Below are 11,363 nucleotides of genomic sequence, written 5' to 3'. Positions count from 1 at the left end.
ATTTTTCATCAAGACAATGCAAAACCACCTGCTGCACACATAACAAAGGCATGGCTGTGGAAGAAGAGGGTACGGGTACTGGACTGGTCTGCATGCAGTCCTGACCTGTCCCCAATACAGAATGTGTGGAGAATTTTGAAAGGAAAAATGCGACAACAACGACCCTGTATGAGACAAAATAAAAGCTGAAACACTAAATCACTTGGTCTCCTCGGTGCCAAAATGTCTTTTAAGTGTCGTGAAAAGGAATGGCAACATTACAAAGTGGTAAATGCTTTACTGTCCCAACTTTTTTTGGTGTGTGTTGCAGACCTGAAATGCAGGAATGGATGTTTATTAATAAATGAAATGAAGTTGAGCAGATAAACAAGAAATATCTCAGGTTCATCCTGTCTGCAATCAAATAAAAGCCAAAGTAAATGTAAGCCAAGTAATTTTTATTATTTGCTTTTTCCATGTCGTCCCAACTTTTTATGATTTGGGGTTGTAATGTTTGAATCATGTTTGAGTTTTCTTCCTGAACAGAAATGATCACAAGATTGTGAAGCACTATTGCAGCAGCTGTAAATCTCATCTGATGTTAAACACAGTAAATAACAGTCATGTTGCCATCTATTGGTCATAGCAACAAGCTCCCCACTCCCAAAAATACATCACATGTTCTAATGCAGTGTGCTAGTATGTGTGCAGGATAATGTTTGTCCTCCAGAGACCAACCGCATTATAGGTTTAGCTCATAAAATAATCAATACATGCATGTTCCATTTATTTACACACTGATTTTATACTCTTTCCTCCAGAGGAAAAGTCAGCGTGCGATTACCATAGTAATAGCATAAGAGCCAGGAGCACATGTTTGCATTTTATTTACCCAGCAAGCTCTTCAATCATCAAAAATGTGTATAGTAACAAGCTTAGAATTGCACCATGTGGGCAAAGGTTTCGGGACGCCACTTATTTTTTCATTGCATGTGTTTCAGCCATAATATTTGCTAACAGGTGTAATAAATATAAGGAAGGATCTATCCTGTTCCAGTATGATTCTGCCCCTGTGCACAAAGCAATCTTTTTGAAGACATGAAGAAAAACTTCCAGTGTCCAGCACAAAACCCTGACTTTAGCCCCACTGAACAGCTTTGGAATTAACTAGAACATCAACTGAGGCTTTCCTGACCAACATCACTGCCCAGTCATACTAATGCTCGTTTGACTAAATTGGCACAAATTTCCACAGACATACTTCAAAGAAGAAAGGATTACATTTGAAATGGGATGTCCAACAAACTCACTGTCAGGTGCCATATAGTGTATCTTCTTTGGCTATTAATCCATAAATGCACTTAGGAATTGGACTAATTTCAAAAGCAGCCTGGTTTTAAGCTCTCTTAAGCTCTCTTGGTTTAAAGATTAAGACAGATTTTTTAAGCTGATCATGCTGGATCCAGCTGGTCAGGCTGGGGAGACCTGCAGGGCAACCGGCTAGACCAGACACAGGCTGTTCCAGGCAAAATTTTCAGATAAACCTGCTCAAAATAGTCCCACTTGCAGTCAGTGTTGATCTTAGAGTAGCATGACAAGCGACATCTACTGGTATCTAGTATGCTAATGGAATCTCTAAACCAAGCGGCTACTTTAATCAGTTTTAGTCTTCCTAGCATTTTGGATAAAACATTTTCACTACAGATATTAAAGTTTTGGTTGCTGGGTCCTGGAAAAATAAGTTTATTTCTGATTTATATTCACTTTCAGTAAGGACTATCCCTGAATGTGTGTATGTGTGCATGCTGGAAAGCACTGGACTGGCACATTTTCAAAAGTGTACCACTGGACCCAACACTAATTCATTAAATAAATAACCTAAATTATGCCTGGCAAGAGGTTTACATGGATGAGAAGTACACCATACTTTCCACACAGATGAAGTGACACCAAGTATGTTTTCCTTAGACTTCTGGTCTATTATTAGAATTAAAACCTGGTGTCCTCCAATGACCGGCTGGGTGCTACCTAGCAGGCACAATTGGCAGTGCCTGCCGCAGACAAAATTGGCCACTGGTCTGCTAGGTGGGACAAGGGGGTGGGGTCTTTAAAGCTGTGAATTGGGAGAAATTGGGAGAAAATGCATGAATAAACTGCAAAAAATAATAATAATAATAATAAAAATAATAATAGTAACCCAAAACACTGCAGCAGCTAGAGCTCACTTTTTAGGAATGCCTAGATCTTTGAATAAGATACACCAAGGGTCTGTTCGAAAACCTAGTGAGCTGCCTTGCTGTCTTACTGCCTACCTGGGCAGCTGCCTCAGTTGAGAGGATTCTAATAATACATCAAACTCATAAGTCAGGTTATTCGAACGCACTACTTAGACAGCGATTCCATCAGCTTTTGCTTACTAAGCTAACACAGTTAGCCTCATGCCATTCAAACTGATGGGATGAGGTGGCACAACGCGCTAGCATGTCAACTAACATCTACCTCCATGTACCGAAAACGGTTAAAATCGCCGACAAGCCCGAATTGGCAAATAAACGACACTTGTGCAAGTTTATGCAAATTAAACATCAGTGAGAATTTATTTACATTTGAAAAGAACTCTGTTGGTTGCTCCGCTTTATATTCGTCCGCCATATTTGTAATTTTTTTGTGAAAAAAGTTGTGCTGCACTGAATGCTGGGATTGCCTTCACCGCTAAGGAAGCATCGGATGCTCACTCGTTATTCTGTCAAAATAGCGTTCAAATTTAAGGTGCCTTAGTAGGGAGCATTTTAAGGTATCTAAGAATTGGAATGGCCTATTAGGTTTTGGAACACACCCCAAGTGTGGTGGTTCAGCTTGTTGAGTGATTTCTGGATACTGGGTAACTGGGTTCGACCTCTGCCTGGTTGCTGACTGTGAAGAGGTTTGCAAGTTACCATTATATAACATTCATTACATGTACAGGGTGAGTCAAAAGTCGCAGGACATTCTTTTATTTCAGAAACAAAAGGGAAAATGACATATCTGAATACCCCAGCAAGTAATGGGTGAGGGGGCCTATCTTTTAGGCTATGTCAGGAACATGGGTGCCATCTTGAAAGTCGCCATATTGTATCAAGGGCAAGTTTTTCCAATGGGAAGGTGGTCATGTAGCATATCAAAGAAGACCAGAATTTTCTCAGAAATCGATTGCCGTAAATATTCTCATGTGGGTTCATAACGATTGGATCCAGTGCCTTCAGCTCTGTGTTCAGCACCAGGGACAACACATTGAATGCGTCAAATAGCTGTGCATCACAGGGAATGTTCGGTTGTTGTTGCAATTTTCTGTGTTGATAACTTTAGAACCACAAGAGATATTGCAAATCGATTTCTAAGAAAATTCTGGTCTTCTTTGATATGCTACATGACTACCCTCCCAATGGAAAAACTTGCCCTTGATCCAATATGGCGGCTTTCAAGATGGCGGCCATGGCGGCCTTAGACATAGCCAATCATGTCTGTGTAGATGCCTGGCTGTCTGATAGCACGACTTATTCGAAGCGAATATCAGCAGTGGTGGGCTGGCGTAATAGGGCAGTTAATAGGACATGATAGGACGGCTGGGGTAGTTGTATTCAAGCTCCACCACTGCCAGGTTGCCACTGTTGGGCCCTTAAGCAAGGCCCTTAACCCTCAATTGCTTAGACAACATACAATATACTGTTACTGTACTGTAGGTCTATTTAGATAAAGGCATCTGCTAAATGCCAAAAATGTAAATGTAAGGCAACATACTGCCCTAAAAACAGAAGTAAAATACTTTTTACGGAAGCACTGCCACTGCAGATTGGTGTGCGTGTGTGTGTGTCTGTTGCTTGGTGTGTGTGTCGTCCAGTACAACAGCCGCAATCATTCCTCATAGTTTGCACTGCATTATTGTGCATAGGCCTTAACACAAAGTTAAAGATTGTACGCTATTACATGCCTCGTTCCCTCACTAACGTGAACTACTGCTGGTCAGTGGCAGCCTGTCGTCCCATATTTTATCAGCAGCATCACACAGTCTATTAGAAAGCATACAGGGAGCGGTACCATGAGTACAATCATAAACATAATGGAGTGGCTGTACGTGTCATATTTACGGCACCTGTGTTGCAGCGGTGCTTCCTGTGGATCAGTTTACACGCATTTCTCAACTACTGCAGAAAGTACCGATGTAATATTGCTAAGGCTTGTGGGAAAAAAAAGTAAAGATAATTGAAAACCACAGCAAGCTAATTAAATTCGGATTGCTGGGAGGTGGGGTTGGCGTACAGAAAGGATAATTATCCTGCAGAACCATTAGCAGCGGTTGCCAGGCATTTAATTGTGAAGAAAATCATTTTAAGAACATAATCCACCTACAGGGCGATGATATTCAGTAACCAAAATGATCTTCGCTTTAATAGAAGGTAAATCAGACTGACTTGTTGGGCTGATCCTCCACTCCGCTGTGACAGCTCCTGTAAACAGGGCACTAATAACTTTTTGATTATGTTTGTCACATAGACTTTAGTTTAATTAACACACGCTGAAATAAACATAATGCATTCACTCACATCCTGCTTCTGTTCTATCCCACCCCACAGTTTACTCATCAAACATAATAAAGCTTTATTTTAGCCAACACTGCAAAATAAAATCTTCCTCATCTTGAACCTTATGAACAAACTAAAGCAGTCACCTAAAGCTGTTACAGGAACACAACACCTCAATTTAATGACATTCAATTAGACAGTAGCTGAAAACAAAGTCTAGGAAAATAAACACAGCCAAGTCTGATGGTCTAGGACTAGAACAAACCACAGTGAGAGCCAATATCTGTAAATAAAAGGAAAATGAATCTGTTTCTGTGACAACAAAACAGACGTCTCAATATTACTAATAATAATTAGCACTACTACCAATAATAATAATAATAATAATAATAATAAATATAAAAAACTATACTAAAACAAATAATTATAATAATAATAATAATAATACCTAGCAACAATAATAAAAATAATAAAAAGATACAATAATAATAATAATAATAACTAATAATAATAATAATAGCAAACAAAAGCTATAAGATTTATAATAATTAGTACTGATCAGTACTAAAACTAACAACAATAATAAAAGTAATAAAATGCTACAATAATAATAATAATATAAATAATATTACTAATAATAACAGTAATAATAATAATAATAACAATACTACTACTAATAATAGTAATAATAATAATAATAATAATACAATTAATAATAACAGTAATAATAATAAAAACAATAATAATAATAATAACAGTAATAATAATAAAAACAATAATAATAACAGTAATAATAATAATAAAAACAATAATAATAACAGTAATAATAATAATAGTAATAAAAACAACAATAATAATAATAATAACAGTAATAATAATAAAAACAACAACAACAACAATAATAATAATAACAGTAATAATAATAATAAAATTGACAATTGACTTGAAGGTTCTCGGGTTGAACTGGCAGTTCTGTACTGCCTCTGATTATCGGCATCAACAACTCATGTTGTGCAGGGTACATTTTCTGGTGATAAGCCTAGCCTTTAAGTCTTTGAGTAATTAGAGATTTTGGTTCATGAGTTATTATTTGTGTGTTTTTGGAACCTAAGCTGTAGGGGTTCAAAATGTACAGTATGTAAAGTAACTGGGATTATTTATTTGGTGACAACTGGCACTACTGACACGACGCGCTCACAACGAAGAGTTTTAGTGATGATGTTGCTTACATGGGGAGTTGTGAGAGCTACAACCAATAGCTGTATTGATATAATTTAAAGGAAAAAGTGTGCGTTGGAGTGTTTTAAATATGTTATTTTATTAATACATTGATTACGGTTACAATCCAAACACTGACCTAGAATCTAAAAATGAGCTTTAACCAAGGCTTTATGCTTAATACACTCAGGTCCAAGCCATGGCCTGAATCCTAAATAAAATTCTATTTTTTCCATATTTTTTTAAAACATATTTAACAGATTTGTTCTTTGCAATCAATTTATGAATTGCGACCTATAGACTAATAATAATTGCGACCTAAAGACTAATAACCATGTGACTTAAAGACAGGCTTTAATACCAGTACATCGATTACTCCCTGATGTGTTTGCTTCGGTCTGCTGGTTACCTCAGCTGTCCACTTGTTGTCAATATGACAGTAATGAGTATAAAAAATGAAGCTGACATCCTCTAATGCTCTTTACATTTCTCTCTTCTTCTTTCAGGCCTGAAACAAGGATGGGAGTGATGGGTTTTTCACCCTCGTCCCTCCACCTGAAACCTGTATCTTCCAGATTCCACCACTTAGCAAGCAAATGTTGCAGAGAATTTCATTGAAAGTGTCCTACAAATGGTGGGAATTAAAGGTCTTCCTCAGGGGTCCAGAAGTAACATCTATACCCCACTCACTTACATTGTATGTAGGCATCTGATCGGCTGAAAGTATTGCTGGTAGGGCTGTCGTTTAACGCGTTAATTAACATGATTAACGCGTTAAAATTTTAATCGTGATTAAAAAAATTTATCAAGATTAAAAATTTTAATCTAACTATTTTTATTTGGCTGTTTGTGCCACATACATATGTGTCTCTGTGGTAATGAACTGTATTTCAGATGAATTAGGATGTAAAGAGCATGAACTGTACACAGCACTTTACAAACACTGCTGTTAAATGGATCATAATATACTGTATAAAGCAGTATGTCCAAAGTCCGTGGTGTTCTGTCCACACCGGATCTGGTTTTATACGGCCCGCATCTTCTGTTATAAACTGCATTACTTGCCAGCGCAGTAAAACAGAAAAAAGTAATAAATTATCGTCACTGTCCGATGAAAAACTGCTTTTAGCGGTTTTCACTATTTTTACGTGTTGATGAAAAGATGAATGAAATCACGCAATCTCTGTAATGAGTATTTCCATTGGCTGCTAGACCTGCCCATCAAAACCACGTAGCTCCGCCTCCTTCCCTCAGGTACTGTTTGAGACAGAAGTGAAACTCTGCGTGATGTTTCATCTCTACAGTTTATTCAGGTTATTCTATCACATGGCTATAAACATGATTTATATTTGTGATGTTTGTAGTTTTTTTAAAAACACATTCGTATCTGATATTTATATGGACTAAGCGTTTACATGGACTGTATTAATTAACACTTTTTATAGCTACAGTCAATAACTTATATATAATGTCTGGTAACTTAATTGTTTTAGGTATTTATAGGTGTTTAAATGGTAATTTAGAACAATATGTCCCAGTCATGTTTCTGCACAACACAGTGTTAAAAGCTTTTCTTAATTGATCTATGAAATTTAAGTAAAATTTTTTCATTTTACTTAACAAAAAAATTGTAATATAATGAAAATGACTTGGCGAGTGCAGCCAGGGGGAGGTGGGGGGTTCTGGGGTCCTCCACAACATGAACTCAACCACTCACCTCACTGCCCCCCCCAAACCCCCACCTCCCCCCTGGCTGCACTCGCCAAGTAATTTTTATTATATTAAACATTTTTCGTTAAGTAAAACTGAAAAAAACTAAAACTGTGCATTAAAAATGCCAGAGGCAGGAATTTGAACTTGAAGTGTAACGTCCGAGTGACTTCTAGTTCATTCTGTTCAGCCATCAGCATGTGCAGTTTGTTGAGGGGGCCCAACTTTTTTTTTTTTTTTTAACTGGGGCCCATGAGCTCCTAGTTACACCACTAGTGTTGCATCTAGAAATGGTTCTTGCAATAAAAATGGGCATAAGTGTTCAAATTTTGATTAATTATTAGTTTGCAATTAATTGCGATTAATCGTGAGTAATTTGGCTCTTTAATCACGATTAAAAAATTTAATCGCATGACAGCCCTAATTGCTGGGGATTCGAACCCTGGATCCCAGTAATAGTGGGCCAGCATAATATACCACTACGTGACCAGAGCACTGTAGTGGTGCTTATTTATGGTAATACCTATAAGATTCCCTTGTTGATGGTGTCAAATATGTATATGAATTATTTTCTACCATGGGTGTGGCTGGAAGGCTTATGTAGAAGGTATATAAAAGCAATGATATAAAATTATAAGCCTTTAACTTTGTATAAACAGTATGAGGAAGACCCTTACCTGTTAAGTTTGGTGTGCCGAAACTCCAGGAACCTGCACAGAGCTCTGGAATAAATTAATAAATGATTGAAAGCCAAACTATTTGCATAGTTTTCATTTCCAGTTACTGAATGTAGGGTGACACAGTGGCTTGGTGAGTAGCACTGTCACCTCACAGCAAGAAGGGCCTGGGTTCGATTCCCAGGTGGAGCAATCTGGGTCCTTTCTGTGTGGAGTTTGCATGTTCTTCCTGTATTAGCTTGGGTTTTCGGCCACATTTTAAAGACATGCAGTGTGTGTGTGTCCTGTCCGGTGTGTTTCCTACCTTTTGCCCAGGATAAAGCAGTGGTGAAACAGACTATGAATGAATCAATGAGTTACTGAATCAGCACAAATTGTTATGGGGGTGTCAGGACTAAGAAATGAACTGAAATATGACTCATGGAAACAAAAATAACCAGAGTGTAAATATCAATAATTGGCTAAAGCCTCAATTTCCTCTTGTGTCACAGTAGACGTGAACATGCGGCCCAGACTAAAGACAGATTTGTATAAAATGCTGATTCACACAGTCGTTCAGCTCTAATGCAGCCTGGCTCTGGCTTTGCTGGCCAGCAATGATTAGCATTCAGCTCAGCCACCCCGATGCATCATGGGACTAGAGTGGCCCCCTCTCTGCGAATGCGGATAATGAGCGGTCAGCCCATGCTGTGGTCTTACTATCATTTAATGTAGTATTAAAACTCATACAATTAGGTTAAGCATAAATCTGAAATGAGGACACATTCACTGACTAGCCTTCCAAAAGGCTGCTTTTATAGCATTAATAAACAGTGATGTTGCCGCTCAGGTGGCGCAGCGGTAAAGTACGCTAGCGCACCAGAGTTGGGGTCTCAAATACATCGTATCGAATTGGCTGTTATGGTTAGGGGTAAAAAAAGTCGGATCATAGGTCCTCATAACTGGCGCAACTGCGGCCCCTGCTGGCTGACTGAAGGCGCCTGTACAGGGCTGCGGAATAATGCTGATGGGGGTGTGGCCCTCCGTACACAGTGCCCGTCGGTGTATGAACTCGACTTGTGCAGGTGAAAAATGCGGTCTGTACTGACTGCACGTGGCGTATGTTAGTTGAGAGGCGTCCTCAGTCAGCGGTAAAGGGTTGAATCAGTATAGAGGACGCATTCAGGGTAATTGGACACAACTTCATTTGGGGAGAAAATTGGGGGAAAAAAGGGGGAAAAATTATTAAATTAAAAATAAACAGTGATTACATGTTTCTAAACTGAACTTTCTTGGCCCCTGAGCAAGGCCCTTACCCTCAATTGCTTGCACTGTATTCAGTCGCAAGTCTAAGTTGCTTTGGATAAAAGCATCAACTCACTGGTACTGTCTTAAAAACTAGTGAGCTCCCTTGATGCCTACTGCCTACCTGGGCAGCTGCCTCAGTAGAGAGGATTCTAATATGACATCAAACTCATAATGCAGATTATTTAGACACACTACTTTGGTAGTGTTAGCTTATTAAGCTAACACAGTTAGCCTCAGGCCATTCAAAACAATGGGCTGAGGTGCCACAACCTGCTAGCATGCCAGCTAATGTCTCTCTCTGTGTACCGAAAATGGTTAAACTGTCCCTGAGGAGCCTGAATTTACAAATAAATGACACTTGTTCACCTTTATACAAATTGAACATCAATTAGATTTTTTTACAATTGAAAAGAACTCCGTTGGTTGCTCCACATTTCTCCGAAATATTTGTCATTTTTTGTGAGAAAAGTTGTGCCGCATTGAATGCTGGGATTGTCTTCAGCGCTTATCAAAATAATCTGGCCTAACCTAGCATAGCCTAACCTAAACTAGCCTAGCCTAACTCCATGTAGCCTAACCTAGGCTAACCTAACCTAGGCTAACTTAACCTAGCCTAACCTTGACATCCTTGTCATCGCATAGCCATATCCGTGTCTTGTCACACTCACATCATGGTCTGTGTTTTGTCCTTGTTCATGTCCTTGTCCTGGTTCCCTCTTAGTGCCTTGTTTCTCTTCTCCTTGTTAGATATTAGCTTAGTTTTAGGACTTAGCGTTATTAGTTTACTTTACAGTTTAGTTTAGGGTTTAAATAGTTTAGGGATGTTTTATTAGTATTTCCAAGCTGTAGCCCTGAGATATGTTTAGTGTAGCTCCCCCTAGTGTTCATAGTGTGTTGAGTTTGTTAACCCTGTTCACAGTACCTGTCTTGTTCCTTGCTGTGCCTGTTTTTAATAAAATCTCTAAATGATCTTCTCAGTAATACATTTGATGGGAGCGATGGTCACCTCTCTGTTTTAAATAAAACCATTTCCATAATAATGAAGAACACTTGTGCCCAACTGGATTGTTAAACCTCTTTCACATATTTTTTTAGCTCTATTATCTTCCGTCTCCCACGTCTCTGACGTCAACTGTTCCACGCACCCAATTATATTACTTTTATGTAGGAGTTATTAATGGTCATTAACTTATACAGTCAGTTCATCATCATTTTTGTTTAATAGTCGCCTCCCCATGAAACAAAAACCCGTTCCATTGTAATGCACATCGGCTTAATGTAATCGTTCAGCTAAATGAGCATTTACATCATAGAACTTTTACAGTGGGAAATTCACCATCTACATTATGTGAACAAAAGTATTCAGACACCTGAACATGAGCTTGTTGGACATCTCATTAAAAAAAAACTATAGTATTAAAATAGAGTGACCTCTATGTGATCTTTTCAGCTAGAACAACAGCCAGCAGACTTCTCACAAGACTTTAAATGTCTGTGGGAATTTGTGCCCATGTAGCCAAAAGAGCAGGGCAGTAGTAGCTCAGTGCTTAAGCTGCTGGACTAGTATTCAGTGGGCCGCTGGTTTAAGCTCCACCATCAACAAGTTGCCACTGTTGGGCCCTAAACAAGGCCCATAACTTTAAGTCACTTTGGATAAAAGTGTCTGCTAAATGCAGTAAATGTAAATGTAAGAGCATTTGTATGACTAGCCACTGATGTTAGTCAAGCAAGCCTCAGTTGAGGTTCCAGTTCATTTCAAAGCTGTATATTAGGGCTGAGCTCAGGGCTTGTTTCGTGCACAGGGGAACAGGAAAGGGGCTTCCTTAAACTGTTGCTGCCAAGTTAAAAGCATATATATACAGTGGGGCCAAAAAGTATTTAGTCAGCCACTGATTGTGCAGGTTCTCCTACTTAGAAAGATGAGAGAGGTCTG

General features: G+C 38.6%; 1 long non-coding RNA gene across 1 annotated transcript; it reads left to right on the top strand.

Annotated features, from left to right (window-relative positions):
- Positions 1 to 354: 354 nt before the first annotated feature.
- On the top strand, positions 355 to 8,193 carry LOC134319070 (uncharacterized). Its single transcript, XR_010013459.1, has 3 exons — positions 355 to 421; positions 6,263 to 6,320; positions 8,126 to 8,193. It is a non-coding gene; the product is annotated as an uncharacterized LOC134319070 (long non-coding RNA).
- Positions 8,194 to 11,363: the final 3,170 nt, after the last annotated feature.

The sequence above is a fragment of the Trichomycterus rosablanca genome, chromosome 1 (genome assembly GCF_030014385.1).
Source record: "Trichomycterus rosablanca isolate fTriRos1 chromosome 1, fTriRos1.hap1, whole genome shotgun sequence".
Lineage (NCBI taxonomy): Eukaryota > Metazoa > Chordata > Actinopteri > Siluriformes > Trichomycteridae > Trichomycterus > Trichomycterus rosablanca.
The sequence above is the reverse complement of the archived record's forward strand: the minus strand, read 5'-3'. Positions and strand labels throughout refer to the sequence as shown.